This window comes from Sphaerodactylus townsendi, linkage group LG15 (assembly GCF_021028975.2).
Source record: "Sphaerodactylus townsendi isolate TG3544 linkage group LG15, MPM_Stown_v2.3, whole genome shotgun sequence".
Classification (NCBI taxonomy): domain Eukaryota; kingdom Metazoa; phylum Chordata; class Lepidosauria; order Squamata; family Sphaerodactylidae; genus Sphaerodactylus; species Sphaerodactylus townsendi.
Genome location: NC_059439.1, coordinates 38,631,619 through 38,647,736, shown reverse-complemented (window position 1 = coordinate 38,647,736; position 16,118 = coordinate 38,631,619). Strand labels below are relative to the sequence as shown.

At 49.8% G+C, this 16,118-nt stretch overlaps 1 protein-coding gene across 11 annotated transcripts in view; it reads right to left on the bottom strand.

The window, feature by feature from the left end:
* Positions 1-16,118, bottom strand: part of DLG4 (discs large MAGUK scaffold protein 4) — a 124,855-nt gene that overhangs the window by 56,838 nt on the left and 51,899 nt on the right. The window lies entirely within an intron of this gene.

Sequence of the window (16,118 nt, the reverse complement as noted above, 5' to 3'; positions counted from 1 at the left end):
GGGGAGCAGGAAAGGGAAAAGAGGGGGGGGGCACCGGGAAAAGGAAAGATTAGGGGAAACAGACAGGCTGCACTATTTAGTTCAGGGGTAGGGAACCTTTAACACTCAAAGAGCCATTTGGACCCGTTTTCCATGGGAAAAGAAAACACTTGGAGCCGCAAATAATTTTTGACATTTAAAATAAAGATAACACTCTATATATTGGGTTTTTTAACCTTTTACTCTGCTCATTCAGGCAGGGCGGGCAAGGATGGGGCCAGTGGCTCGGCTCGTGGAGCCGCAGTGCAAGGGCAGAAGAGCCGCATGCGGCTCTCGAGCCGCAGGTTCCCTACCCCTGATTTAGGCAGACCACCCCTAGAGGACTTCCTTTTGGGACGCCCCCAGGTATTGAAAGCTGCCTGCAAGCAGAAAACCAGCCCATCAGGGCAAGAAGAGACAGGTGTTGTGGGTTTTCTGGGCTGTGTGCTGGTAAGTTTTTGCTCCTAACGCTTTGCCCGCACCCTTGGCAGGCTCTCTTGGTTCCCAGATAATTTCCTTATCGAAAGTGGGGACTTGCCAATTTAGGGTAACACGTTAACGGCGCCTCATGCCGACATAACCCTGCACAGCGAGTGGACGGGTGGGTTTTCGGAGGGCACGCGGAGAGAGAAATGGTGGTGAAAACTCTTTCTGTCACGGTGTGAGGGCAAGAAGCGACGTGCTGTGAGGTTCCAAGACCACCACACTGAAGTTGGGATGGTGGTCAGGGAGGCTTAAAATATGGATCACAGCCTAGTCTAATGCAGTTTGCAGGAGGTGATTGTCAGACCCTCAATATACTGGGGTTGTTGGTTTTTTAGAGGGGGGAGATTATAACGGTACCCCAAGAAGCTTTAAAAGGGGCTTGGACAGATTTATGGAGAAGAAGTTGATTTATGGCTACCAATCTTGATCCTCTTTGATCTGAGATTGCAAATGCCTTAGCAGACCAGGTGCTCAGGAGCAGCAGCAGCAGAAGGCCGTTCCTTTCACCTCCTGCATGTGAGCTCCCAAAGGCACCTGGTGGGCCACTGCGAGTAGCAGAGAGCTGGACTAGATGGACTCTGGTCTGATCCAGCAGGCTCCTTCTTATGTTCTTAAGGCCATTGCTTTCACCTCCTGCACGTGAGCTCCCAAAGGCACCTGGTGGGCCACTGCGAGTAGCAGAGAGCTGGACTAGATGGACTCTGGTCTGATCCAGCAGGCGCCTTCTTATGTGCTTAAGGCCATTGCTTTCACCTCCTGCACGTGAGCTCCCAAAGGCACCTGGTGGGCCACTGCGAGTAGCAGAGAGCTGGACTAGATGGACTCTGGTCTGATCCAGCAGGCTCCTTCTTATGTTCTTATGTTCTTAAGCTCTGCTCCTGGCAGCCACGTTTGGGACGAGGGCTTGTTGGGAGGGTTACTAGTTGCAGGACCTTCTTGCCAGTGGCCCCGTCCACGTGGAGCGCTCCACCAAAAGAAGACCACCGGGAGCTTAGCTAGCTGACCACTGAGAACAACATTTGACAGTTGTGCGTCCTTTTGACGGTTCATTTCACTGGGGGTCCTCTTTGCCATTCAATGATGCTTGAAGGTAGGAAAGAGATTTCGAAATACTTCCTAACATAAAGCACATGAAGCATTTATCTCCTCCCGTCCTTTGCTCTTTCCCGATGTGCAAAAACATGCGCGTGCGCGCACACACACACACACACACACTACCCTCCTGGCCCAGGCAGCTGGCTTTGCTCGCAGATAAAACCTTGTAGACAACGCCTTGGCAGTTTAATCAGGAATGTTTGTGGCCACAATAGGATTACCACAACAGATGCCAAAGCAGAGAGACCAGAGTGCGAACGGGGTGGGGTGGGGGGAAAGGCCCCAGTGTGGCGGGGTGAAAGATAAGGGCTGATATGATGCCCCCCCCCCCAATTCTCAACTGGCCTCCAGCCCCTGGTTTCAGGCACTTGAGAGTTTGAGGAAAGGCAAAAGCAACGGGTTCTCAATCAAATTGAGCCTGAACTCTCCCTCAAAGCTAAAATGGCTAAACCAGTGGTGGCGAACCTATGGCACGGGTGCCAGAGGTGGCACTCAGAGCCCTCTCTGTGGGCACGCACAGAGTTGTCCCTCCCACACACACACATCTAGGTTGGCCTAGCCACTGGGCTCGATTATTAGTACTAAACCTAAGACTAAACTAATACTAAACCATAATTTTACCAAATTATGTAGGGTGGTGAGAACCACAAAGGATTGCGAAGAGCTCCAAGCGGACCTTGATAAATTAGGTGAGTGGGCTAAGAAATGGCAAATGCAGTTCAATGTAGCTAAATGTAAAGTGATGCACATAGGGGCAAAAAATCCAAACTTCACATACACGCTACAGGGGTCAGTGCTATCAGTCAGCATCAGAATGATTTGGGCTACGTCTCAGCTGAGCAGTTCCAAGGAAATGTCAACACAATGCATGGCAGCCGTGAAAAAGGCAAACTCTATGTGCTGGGGATAATTAGGAAAGGAGTTGATAAAACGGTGATTGTCAGTGCCCTTATGAGTGTTTTGCAAGAATCGCACTTTTGAGTACCAGGAACAGTTCTGGTCGCCACATCTCAAAGTATACCGCAAGAGAGGAAAAGTGCGAGAAGCAACAAAGCGATGATTGAAGGATTGGAGCAATCTTCCTTTTGGTGAGGAGAGAGGCTGCAGCTGCTTGGGACTCTTTTAGCTCGGCGAGATGTCTGAGGGGATATGATTGAAGTCTATAAAATTATGCATGGGTAGAAAAATGTTGACAGAGAGAAATTTTTCTTTTCACAATACTAGAACCAGGGGCATTCATTGAAAATGCTGGGGAAGAATTAGGACTAACAAAGGAAAACACCTCTTCAAATTAATTGTGGTTGGTAAGTTTAAATTGCTGCCACCGGAGGTGGTATTTACTAACCTGACAGCTTTGAAAGGGCTTGACAGATTTTATGGAGGAGAAGTCAATCTATGGCTACCAATCTTGATCCTCCTTGATCTGAGATTGCAAATGCCTTAGCAGACCACAGGTGCTCGCGAGCAGCAGCAGCAGAAGGTCGCTGCTTTCACATCCCGCATGTGAGCCTCCCTAAAGGCACCTGGTGGGCCACTGGCGAAAGAAGCAGAATGCGTAATCTAGGATGGACTCTGGTCTGATCCGGCAGCGTGGCTCTTCTATGTTCTTAAGACCTAGTTTTGGCGGAAGCTTTGCGTAGGTAACCCTTAGCAGCCGCTATGTTAAACCCCACTTTTTTTCGCGCGAAGAATCCAGCGCGGATCCTTTACCCGAGTAAGCTCGCTGTTGGTAATGGGGCTTTGCTTCTGAGAAACCCTCTAGGGTCAGATTCACCATTGGAAGAGTTGCAACGGTTCTTCAAAGCAAAATAGCTCACCTCACCTGCTTACCCTCGCAGTAACGCATTATTCTGGAGCCAACCATTTTTTCTAAACTAAAACCTCAGTATCTGTAGTTAAATTGCCGGTTGGCGCTTTGCTTAATAAAATAAGTGGATTTTGAGCTGCAATTTGGGCACTCGGTTCCTAAAAAAAAGGTTCGCCATCACTGGGCTCAACGGAGGCTATCTGGTCACATAACGAGAACGCCAGGATGGCTGGAAAATACAATCATGGCAGGAAAAATGGAAGGCATCAGGAAAAGAGGCAGAACCCAGAGCAGATGGATTGACTCCACCAAGGAAGCTGCCAGGGGCGGGGTGGGGGGCTCAGTTTGCAAGACCTGAGCGAGGCTCTTAAGGGTAAGATGTTCTGGAAGACATTCATCGCTACCAATCGTGAAGTCGTAGTTTATTTGACAGCACTGGACACACACAATTGTTGACAATAACAGACACCTTGTGAGGTAGGTGGGGCTGGGAGAGTTCTGAGAGAACTGTGACTAGCCCCAGGTCCCCCAGCAGGAATGTAGGAGTGCAGAACACACTGCTCACCAGATAAGCTCTCTGCCACTGTATGAGGAGTGGGGGAATCAAACTCTCAGGAACTAAAACTAACTGTGCCTCTTTAATCTCGACATTCTGTAGTCGTTAGCTAGAAACTGCGGTGCTGGGTCTATTCCAGCTATCACTCCACAAAGTCTAACCTGGAATTACCTGTAGAATTCAAGCTTCCTGTTATGGCATGGCAGTTTGCACACCAGACAGCGGGCGAAGCGCCCACAGGGCAATAAGAGGCACAATTTGCGGAGCAGTGGCGAGGCGAGCCGTACCGCCAGCGTTATTTTTTGTACGCTCCAGGGTGGGCTATTAGCGGCGCGTCTTTGGGCGCAGTTTCCTCACTTCTGCACCTGACCAAAGCTTGAAGGTGCCCATTAGAAAGTGCCAACTTCCTGACCAGGGGCTCTCCTGGTGGTTCGTAGTCGGAAACAGCTGTTGAACAGTTCTTAACTTTTGTAGTAGGAAACGCCTCTAACTTCTTGTCATTTTGCCCCCAAAAGTGAAAACAGAAATAAATCTCCAAGCGTACGCTTCTATAAAGGGATCAGAAGTCTGTTTCACTACATCCACCTGAAGGAGCTTCGCAAGGGACAGTTTTGTAGTTCGTTGGTTTCTGTTCTCGTTGTTTTTTTTTTCTGCAATTCAAGGTAGCCCCTTTGCAGCCCTTCCGCCAAACCTGGAGACAGTTTTGTGGCGGTGTGTTCCTCAGACAGTTTTTTATCAATTCACCGTCTTCAGTTCGCCGACTGTTTGATCCCAGCCTGCCGCCCTGTTTTATTTTTCATGTCTTGGGCGTCCCTGTTAGAAAGGCAGGCTGCAGAGCCCAATAAATAAATAAATCCCATTTCCTGCCAAACTTGGGCCTCCATTCCTCCTCCTCTTTTGACTGACCCTGTCTGGAGATCAGCGGTGACTCCAGGAGATTCAGCGGTTCTGGAGGCTGTATAAACTCACTTTGCCACCTCGCTGTGTTTCTGAGGTTGTTCTTACTCCAGGCCTTAAAGTCCTCGTCCTTAAAGAAGGTTGCTAGACAAAGGACGGAACGGCTTGCAAACTTCAGCTGGTTCTGCCAGCTCTCAGCAGTCTGATGAGTAAGAAGCCCAAGTCTAAGATCTTGCAGGGAGCTGTTCAGAACAGAGCAGAAATCTACTTCTGAACCTCAAAAGCATGACGATACAAGACATTTTTGCAGACTCTTACCAGGATTCAAAGAACTGGTTTACAGTGATTAATTCAGGCAACGCAGAGAAGCAGCGCACGCAACAATTAGCTTGCACGCAGGAGAAAAACTCCTTGCAGGTGCATCTGAGCACGATTCCCAAGAAATATGTAAAGAAGCTCCTATTTGCGACGCCTGTTTTCCGTAAGGTGCTATAGAACAATGCGGTACCCCAGAGGGCGCTATGCTAAATGGGTGAGGGGGAGGCAATTATTCCTGGGGGCACAGCACCCTACATCAGCACAGACAGGTTCTAAAACCCACACTTCTTTCTGCTAATTAAACAGCTCCCTTTTTAAAGGCTAGGCGCTGCGCGGCGCATACGGTTGAGATGTATTGGCGTCAATTAATCATCACATTATAGTAAGTGGCTATGTTCTATGCAAACTGAAACGATTCAAGAGGGCTGTGCCAGCCGGCTCATTGTGCTACTTTGGGGGCACGATCGGACTGTATCTATCTCTGTATGTGAGACAGTGTGTGTGTGTGAGAGAGAGAGTGTGTATGCACGCACACGTATGCATATCACTTGCTGTATGTCGGATTTTACTATGTGATTTTGCAGTCCAGTGCTGTCAGTCACAGACCCAGGAGCAGGGATTTGGCGTCTTGATTGATAGTTCCATGGGAATGTCAACTCAATGCATAGCTTGGCCGTGAAAAAGACAGAGCTCTATGCACAGGGGATAATTAGGAAAGGTTGATGATAATAAAGGCGCTGCAAGGTTGTCAGTGCCCTTATATATAAAAGCAGTGGATGCGACGAATCGCACTTTTGTGTACCAGGAACAGTTCTGGTCGCCACACATCTCAAAGGTATACCAGAAGAGATAGAAAAAGTGCGAGAAGCAACAACAAGCGATGATTGAGAGGATTGGAGCACCTTTCCTTTTGGTGATGAGAGAGGCTGCAGCTGTTTGGGACTCTTTTAGTTTGGAGGGAGATGTCTGGGGGGATATGATTGAAGTCTATAAAAAAATTATGCATGGGGTGAAAAATGTTGACAGAGAGAAATTTTCTCTCTTTTCTCACAATACTAGAACCAGGGGCATTCATTGAAAATGCTGGGGAAGAAGTGGGACTAATCAAAGGAAAACACTTCTTCCAATTAGCGTGTGGTTGGTAAGTTTGGAATATGCTGCCACTGGAGGGTGGTGATGGCCCACTAACCTGGATGGCTTTAAAGGGGCTTGGACAGATTTTATGGAGGAGGAATGATCTATGGCTACCAATCTTCCAGATCCTCCTTGATCTGAGATTGCCGTCACCTTAGCAGACCACAGGTGCTCAGGGCGAGCAGCAGCAGCAGAAGGCCGTTGCTTTCACATCCTGCATGTGAGCTCCCAAAGGCACCTGGTGGGCCACTGCGAGTAGCAGAATGCTGGACTGGAGGAGATGGACTCTGGTCTGATCCAGCAGCGTGGCTCCTTCTTATGTTCTTCAAGACCTAGTTTTGGTGAAGCAGTGCTTGGGTAACCCTATTTAGCAGTAGCTGTGGTAAACCCCACTTTTTTTCATCGCCGAAGAACTAAAAGCGTGATCCTTTACCTGGGAGTGGCTTCGGTTGCCACTGGCAATGGGGCTTTACTTCTGAGAAACCCTCTAGGGTCATGATTCACCGTTGGAAGAGTTTACTTACGGTTCTTCAAAGCAAAATAGCTCACCGACTACCACCAAGCTTACCCTCGCAGTAATGCATTATTCTGGAGTCAACCATTTTTTCTAAACTAAAACCTCAATTATTCAGGGTTAAATTGCCGTGTTGACGCTTTGCTTAACAAATAGGGTGGATTACAGGGTTGCAATTTGGGCACTTTCAGTTACCTAAAAAAAAGGTTAGCCATCACTGGGCTCAGCAGGGAGGCTATCCTGGTCAACATAATCGAGAGAGCCATGGGATGGCTAAGGAAAATACAATCATAGCAGGAAAAAATGGAAGCTGCATCAGGGGAAAAGAGGCAGAACCCAAGAGCAGATGGATTGACTCCACCGAGGAAGCTACCAGAGGCTGGGAGTGGGGGGAGCTCCAGTTTGCAAGACCCTGGCCGAGGCTCTTAAGGGTAAGAGATGTTCTGGAAGACATTAATTCATGGCATACCAATCGTGGGGTCAGAGCTGACTTGGCAGCATGGACACCTGGTGTTGACAATAACAGACACCTTGTGAGGTAGGTGGGGCTGGGAGAGTTCACAGAGAGAGCAATGACTAGCCCACAGGCCAGTCCCCTTCAGCAGGAATGCTTAGGAGTGCAGAACACACTGTCTGGTTCCTTAAGATAAAGCCTCTCTACCACTCAAGGCGGAGAGTGGGGAATCAAACTCTCAGGAACTGGGCTTCTTTATTACCTCTTTACTCTCGACATTCTGTAGTCAAAGTTGGCTAGAAACTGCAGGTGCTGGGTCTAGGTTCCCAGCTACTCCACTCCACAAAGCTCCAAACCTGGAATACCCTGTAGGGTTCAACCTCCCTGTTATGGTATAGCAGTTTACACAGACCAGACAGCGTGGCGATGCGCCCACAGGGCAATAAGAGGCAGCTGCTTGCCCAAGTGAACAGTGGCGAGGCGTATGAAGGCCGATCAGCGGCATTGGTGGAAGCGTTCCAAGGGTGGGGAGAGCAGGCGTCACGTCGTCCCACCAGAGCAGTTCCCCTCACTCCGCCTCTGCACCTGACCAAAGCCTTCTGAAGGTGCCCACAGGAAAAAGTGCCAACTTCCTGACCAGGGGCCTTCTCCGTGGTGGCTCCTGCAGTCGGAAACAGCTGTTGGAAACAGCTCCCAACTTTTGTAGTAGGAAACAGCTCCCAACTTCTGTCATTTGCCCCCAAAAGTTAGAAAAAACAGAAATAAATCTCCAAGCGTAGGCGTTCTTATAAAAGGATCTCAGAAGTCACTTTAAAATCCCACATCCCACCTGACAGGAGCTACGCAAAGGGACAGTTTTGTAGTCTGTTGGAAAGTTTCTTGCCCCCGTTGTTTCTTTTTTCTGCAATTCAAGGTAGCCCCCTTTGCAGCCCTCTCTTCCGCCGGGGACGTCAAACCTGAGACAGTTTTGGTGTGTTCCCTCAGACAGCTTTTTATCACCCGCCTGCCTTGTCTGCCGACTGTTTGATCCCAGCCTGCTGCCCTGTTTTATTTTTCATGTCTTGGGCGTCCCTGTTAGAAAGGCAGGCTGCAGAGCCCAATAAATAAATAAATCCCATTTCCTGCCAAACTTGGGCCTCCATTCCTCCTCCTCTTTTGACTGACTCTGTCTGGAGATCAGCGGTGACTCCTCTCAGGGGGGGGGGCAGTTCCCTGGAGGGTTGGCAAACTCACTAACCCACCTAGCTGTGCTCTGAGGTTGTTCTTACCCTACGAACCTTAAAGTCCAGCCCTTAAAGAAGTTAAGCTGCCTTTAAGACAAAGGGCCGGAGCAGCGGCTTGCAAACTTCAGCTTTGGTTCTGCCAGCTCTCAATAGTCTGATGAGGTAGAAGCCCAAGTCTAAGATCTTGCAGGAGCTGTTCAGAGACAGAGCAGAAATCTACTTCTGAACCTCAAAAGCACGACGATACAAGACATTTTTGCAGACTCTTACCAGGATTCAAAGAACTGGTTTACAGTGATTAATTCAGGCAACACACCAGAGGAAGCAAGCGCGACTTATTAATTAGCTTTACACGACTGGGAGAAAAAAACTCCTTGCAGGTGCATCTGAGCACGATTCCCAAGAAATATGTAAAGAAGCTCCTATTTCCAGGACAGTCTATTCTTCCAAGGTGCTATAGAACAATGCGGTACCCCAGAGGGCGCTATGCTAAATGGGTGAGGGGGAGGCAATTATTCCTGGGGGCACAGCACCCTCTACCGGGCACAGACAGAATGCAAAACCCACACTTCTTTCTGGCACCAAACAGCTCTCTTTTTTTGCAAAGGTTGTGTGTGCGCGTGTGTGTGTGCGTGCGCGCGTACGGCTGAGATGGCTGGCGTCAATTAATCATCACATATAGTGGCTATGTCTCTATGCAAAACTGAACGATTCAAGAGGGCTGTGCGAAATGGCTCACAAAGTTACTTGGGGGAAAATGACTGGACTTCGTATCTATCTCTGTATGTGAGACAGTGTGTGTGTGTGTGTGAGAGAGAGAGTGTGTGTGTGTATGCACACGTATGCATATCACTTGCTGTATGTCGGATTTTACTATGTGATTTTGCAGGCTTAACTTGTAGGTCAGGCTGTCCCGACCCGAGATAGCTATGAGGCCGCCCTGATCTCCCCAGATCTCAGAAGTTAGCTAAGCAGGGTCCAGTCTTCCTGACCAATATTTGGGCCACGGACACCAAGGCGGCATGCAGAGGGGGGGGCTAACGCAACCACCCTGCTTGTCTTCCCGCCTCAAAACCCGACAGAGTGACTCGGCCTCGACTTTCCACCACCACCAGTCCCAGGTGTCAAGTTGGACACAATACTTATAGCTACACTTTACGCTTTCTCATCTTTTTAGACTTCTGGGCTGCTTCCGGTGATCCAGTTCAAATCCTGCTTTGTTTTTTGCATGCCCGGCCTTTGGTTGGTTGTTCTGGACTCACTCTGAATGGCGCTCTTGGAATTAGTCGTGGTTGGAAAGATGGACTAAAATGAGTAAAAGTAAAGTAAAGAATCCCCCTTCAGTCGATATCCGACCTTCGCGGTACCACTCAAGCAGTGATTTCATAGACAGTGCCGTGCTTTGTGGGAGTAGTTTCTGGCCATTTTGCTTTCCCCGGCTATTCTTTACCCCCCTAGCTGGGCTGAATATCAATTGGTGGAGAGCATCTAGATGTTATGGACTACAATTCCCATCAATTGGCCACCACATCCTGGCAGAGCTGATGGGAATTGCTCAGTCCATAACATCTGAAGGTTCAACACTATCAATGAGCTAGGTACTCATTTCACCCACCAAATAAAATTTGGATGGATGGCTGGAGTCGATTCTGAGCCAGGTGCCAGGACATCTGGACTCATAGGGCTCCAACCTCCTGACCGTGGAAGTGGTATAGTGTGCTATCTCTTAACCACTATGACACACAGCCCTTTAAAAACTTATTAGTATAAAACAAATAGAAAGGAGTAGCAGTGGTACATAGAGGTGAAGAGCTTCGTGTATCTAATCTGGAGGAACCGGGTTTGATTCCCCACAGCTCTGTCAGCCTGAGCTGTGAGAGCTTCTCTCGGGGAATTCGATTGGCCTGTGCAACCCCACATATCAATAACTGCTGGGTGACCTTTAAGGTGAATAAAACTGCCAGACTTTCTCGAGCCTTTCCCCGCATTCCACCTACTCACAGGGTGTTTGTTGCTTGTGAGGGGGGGGGGAAAAGGGCAAGGAGATTGTCAGCCCCTTTGAGTCTCCTGTAGGAGAGAAAGGGGGGATATAAATCCAAACTCTTCTTCTTCTTCTACTGGGAGGAAAAGAGCCTGAGCATGTCCAGAATGCCTTCTGGAGCCACTATGGAGAATCTCTCCCTCCACCCAGTATGGGATTACAGGGACGGGAGGGCTTGAATCCGAAGACCGCATTTCCCTCTGAGAGACCCCCCTCAGTCAGTCACCAGCTGCAGAGAGATGAACTAGCCCGCGTCCTTTCTCCTCGCCATTCTCTCCCTTCCATAGCTGGGCCTGCCTGGCCTGGTCTGCATGGGCTAATCTGGAGCTCATTAATCCTCAAGGCATCAGTTTATCTCTCTTGCCCCCCCCCCCCCCATGGAGAGGAGAGGCAGCAACACCCCCCTCCTCCAGCGGACTGGATCCCAGAGATGCAGCTGGATCCCCCCACGCAGCAACACGCACGTTGCCGCATCGGCAGGCGGCAATCCCAGCCCCAAGTACACAGAGCAAGCAGCCTGCGCCCAGGTGCCGTGCAGGCACCAAATTCTATAGACAACGGTGGCTGACATCTGTTTGTGCGCCAAGCAATAGAGAACACTGGTGCCACAGCAGTGGCACGCGGCTGGCACCGCCCACTCGCCCAACAGAAGCCGTGAGCCAACATGGTGGTTCTCTTTGGCACACTGGGCGTGTGCACGGGCCTCAGAACTTGCAGAGTCAGAGAAGAAGAAGGGCTTGGATTTATACCCCCCTTTCTCCTGTAAGGGAGACTCAAGGGTGGCTTATAAGCTCGCTTTCTCTTCCTCTCCCACACCTGGTGAGGGTAGGTGGGGCTGAGAGAGTTCTGAGAGGGACTGTGACCTAGCCCCACAGGAATGTAGGAGTGCAGAGAGCACATCTGGTTCACCAGATAAGCCTCTACCACCTGGGTGACGAGGAGTGCGGGGAATCAAACCCGGTTCTCCCGATTACAATCTACCTGCTCTTAACCACTACACCACTCTGGCTCTCATTGCCTCATGTCACTTCAGGTGTGACGTTTACACACCCATTTCTCACAGTCAAGTGCTACTGAGGGACTTGGGCCAAGAGTCTAATGTTGCCAGCCCTGGGCTATAAAGGGCCCTCCTTGGGGTGTGGAGCCTGAAGATTTGGGGCGTGAGCCTGGGAAGGAACGCAGGCACTGTATCACTACAGAGTCCACCCTCCCTAAAGCAGCTTCATTTCTCCAGGAAACTAGGAAATTACAGCAACCCCAGGCACGCCAACGAGATTACATATGAACACATAGAGCAACGGTGCAGTATGTGAAGGAGAGAGCCTCGTGGTATCTAATCTGGAGGAACCGTGGCTTCTTGAGACTCCCAGCTCTCTGTCAGGCTTGAGTTGTGGAGGGCTTATCTGGGGGAATTCTGATTAGCCTTGTGCACTCCCATTGACACGCCAGTTGGTGATCTTATTAGATCCACAGCTTTCTTGGAGTCTCTGAAATTCCACCTACTTTTCACAGGGTGTTTGTTGTGAGGGGGAAGGGTAAGAGATTGTCCAGTCTCCTCCTTTGAGTTCCTCTGCAGGAGAGAGGGGGGGATATAAAACTAAGCTCTTCTTTCTTTTGGAATACCTTCAATTCACTAGGGTGTTTGAACTCGTGAAGCTCCTCTTAGGCATCGTGGTTGGCGGGGGAATGATGGGAATCCGTAGTCACGGACGCAGTCATCTGGAGGAACCCTGGAAGCTTTCAAACGGCTCCTGTCACTGTCATCTGGTTGCAAACTAGCCCATGCAGAAAGCTAGTTCTTGCACGAAGAGCACGGAGGGTCATGGGGCAGCTGGCCTCCTGCAGGCAGAGCCTGCCGTCCAACTTTGACCTGAGAGCTGAGCCCAAAGAAATTGACCAGGTGTAGGGTTGGGTGGAGTCAAGGTGGGAGTAAGGTATAGGTCAGTTTCCCTCCTTTATTGTAGGCCGAATTCTGCTTAAGCCCATTGTCCTCTGCAATGGATTTGGGATTAACCCTAGGGACAGAAAACCCTGTTTAATCAACTGGAAGCGAAACAGCCCAGAATCAAGAAGTCAAACCAGCGAGATTTAGAGCGTTACAAGTCAGCCGGGAGCGGGGGGGGGGCACAGGAGAATCCCTGGCAGTGAGCTGTATCTGGGAGGTCAGATCTGTTGCCTGAAACAACTCCCTCACTTCAACTCAGAGGCTGGGCTTGGTGAGCAAACGGACCGCAAGTCCTACCTTTTTAAAAGAAAAGCAATCTCACATCATGGACCTGGAGTGTTGTGGGTTTCAGATATTTGGCTATGGCCATGTCCCAGTGGCGTTTTCTCACCTAATGAATTGCAGGAAAACGTCAGGAGAAAAATTCTCCTGAGTCTATTTAACCACGCCACAGCATCCCATTGTCCCGGCACTGCAGGAAAGTCTCGACAATACAATATGAGCCGACAGTACAAAAAAATCGCTGTTGCTCTTCAGACAGGTTCAGTCCTGATTATTACATGGAGAGGAGCAGCAGTGGCATTGGAGGTTAAGAGCTCGTGTATCTAATCTGGAGGAACCGGGTTTGATTCTCTCCGCTCTGTTGCCTGAGCTGTGGAGGCTTATCTGGGAATTCAGCCTGGGCACCTCCCACACCGCCAGCTTGGTGACCTGGCGAAGTAGTCACAGCTCTCGGGAGTTTCTCCCAGCCCCAACCCACCTCTACAGGGTGTTTGTTGTGGCCAGCGAGGGGGAAGGGCAAGTGAGACGGGGAAGCCCTTGGAGTCTCCTGCAGGAGAGAAAGGGGATATAAATTCAAACTCTTCTTCTTCACCCTTATGGGCAGTGGTAAGGCACACTTGCCCTCAAGCACATGTCAAGCAAGTTACCACAAATGGCCTCCCCTATTACGGGGTTGCAGGCAGCACTTCTGGAGCATCTATAGGAATGCAGGCCCACCACCACTCCTCTATAGCTTCGGTTTGCATTTTTTTGAGAAAACGGAGATGCTTCCCAGCTGCAGGCGGACTTCAGGTGTTTGACGAGGGCGCCCGCAGGAGCACATAAAATAATAACATAAAAGCACAGGATCCATTAAATTAAAAAAAAAAACTGCGCCAAGGCACAGCCATCCAACCTCTGGGTTTCTATAAGTGCTAAGTTTTAACGCCTAGAATTCGCAGTTCCGAACCCTGACTTGGAAGCGCTCGAAGCTGGACAGAGCTGGTCACATCTCAGAAGTTATGCAGGGATCGTTCCTGGTTGGGGACTTCAGTGGAAACTACCTGTACGCCAGTTCGAGCGTTTACGCCAAAAACAGCGCAAGGGTGAAACCATCTCACTCAACATCTTCGCCTTGCCAGAACCTGATCAGGTGCGCCACTTAATCCAGCGTCAAACTTCAATTCAATTCAACCTTTAGCCTTTATAAAGGTAGCCATACTCGTGGCCCTCCAGATAATTAAAGCCTACTGTTCCCATCACCCCTGCCAGCATCATGTTGGCAGGGGTGATGTGGAATCCGTAGTCCATAACATCCGAGGGGTCGCGAAGTTTGATTACCTATGTATAACTCATCTGTGACTTGATGGCCCTTTCCATCACCCCCATAATTCACACCGAAGGCAAAGAAGGAATGCTGGGAGTCAGGAACCAGAAAACAAGAGCATCGCAGGCAACCAGGGATATCTGGAAGGTGTGGGAAAGCACAAAAGCGTCCAGACCAGGGGTCTGCAACCTGCGGCTCTCCAGTTGTTCATGGACTACAATTCCCATCAGCATGGCCAATTGGCCTCTGGTCCAGACCAACCCAGAGAGAGACACACACACTGTGGGAGACATCAACCCCGCCAACCTGGGAGGCATGGTTCGGCCAAAGGCCCTCAGCCCCTCAGAGGTTTGTTTGACCGAGGGAAGGAATCCACTGCAGTGTTTTAGAGGAATGCAGCATTTAACATGCACGGGGCCTTCACCCTTGGCAAGGGTGGAGATCTATTGATTTACTGCTATGCAAAACATCAGTCGACTGACTGGTCACCTCTGAAAGATATTCAGAGATCCGGCGCTCAGCTGGGTGGGCTGGGTCACAGCCTTTGCTGTGGCTGCCCCGGCCACTGACCTTAAACAGCTTATGGAGGCAGAGACTTGCCTGGCACCTCACTAGCTAACTTCTGGCACTGGGCAATTTGTTTATTATTTGGGGAAACACTAGTCCACTGAAACCCCCCACCTCTGTCTCAAAATTTTACTGGAGCCATACAGTCCAGGTGCTCGGGAGCAACAGCCACAGAAGGCCCTTGCTTTCACCTCCTGCACGTGAGCTCCCAAAGGCACCCTGGTGGGCCACCGCGTAGTAGCAGAGAGCTGGACTAGATGGACTCTGGTCTCTTTGATCCAGCTGGCTTTGTTCTGCCAGGCCCTTTCCCCCACTTACCTTGAAGCCCCGGCCACTACAAGTGGCAGCGGGTCCCGGCACTTCCCCACTGGCTATACGGGCGACAACACGAAAAGCTGCCCCGACGCTGCCGCCTTTGTGCCCCCTTCAGCTGGCGTAAGTATCCTGACCACTGGAGTTAAAACGTGCCTTTTGATGAATCCTCGCTGCAGAGCTACCAGAGACGCCATCGCCGCTTCGAGAGTACCCAATGCAGCAAAGCGGGCAGCAGCGGGCTAGAAGTGGGGAAATGCCCTTATGTTCTTATGTTGGCTCCTGCTGATTTGGTGTTCCCTGGTTCTAGTTCTATGTGTTCACCTCATCATGTAAGGGTGAGCCATAAGTTAAGTTAACATGACCGTTGCTTGAGTCCGCCAGAGGCCCCCCGAGGGTAAATCTATTGGCTGTTTTAAAGAAGTACTGGATCAGGGTACTGGGTCAGGTCTCCACAACGATATACTCTGGAATGAGGAGACAATCTGAAAATAAGGCAGTGACCCATTTATTTAACGGTGGGTAGATTTTATGCAAAGCTCTTAAAATCAAGCGGGTCGATCGTCAGATTCCACCCCCACCGCCCCGCCCAAGTTTGCACTTTGCAAAATATCTACCAAAATTTCAGAAATATTTTCAAGGATTCCATGTGAGCTACCTGACCTTGCCAACTTTTTTGTTCAAATAAACATTGAATTGTCACCGATGACGTGGAGGGGAAATTAGCCCTTCAAAAGTAATTTCGGCTCCCTCCCTTCCACCTCTCCGCACAACCAATTTATAGGACGAGTGCAGGCCATTCAAAACTTTTTTTTTTTTGATTCGGCCAGAAACATACATTTATCATTTATCTGGAGGAAGGCTTAGATAACATATGGAAGCCTCCAAGGACTGTTAATTTCCTGTTACCGGTGAATAAGAAATGAATACATTGAAAAAGAAACACACACACACAAAGCATTTGCTAATCAAGAGGGGGATCTTGCAACAGACATTTAGGTCAGGTTTTCTTATCAATCACTTTGCTGGCAAAAGGGAAACAGCGATAACCCCTCTGCCCTACCCTGGCTCGAGGGGGCACCTTAGGGGGTGGGGGGGGCAAGATGGCACCTGGGCAGAAGGATTTGGTAACTCTGGGCTGGAAAAGCTTTGGAGATTTCAGG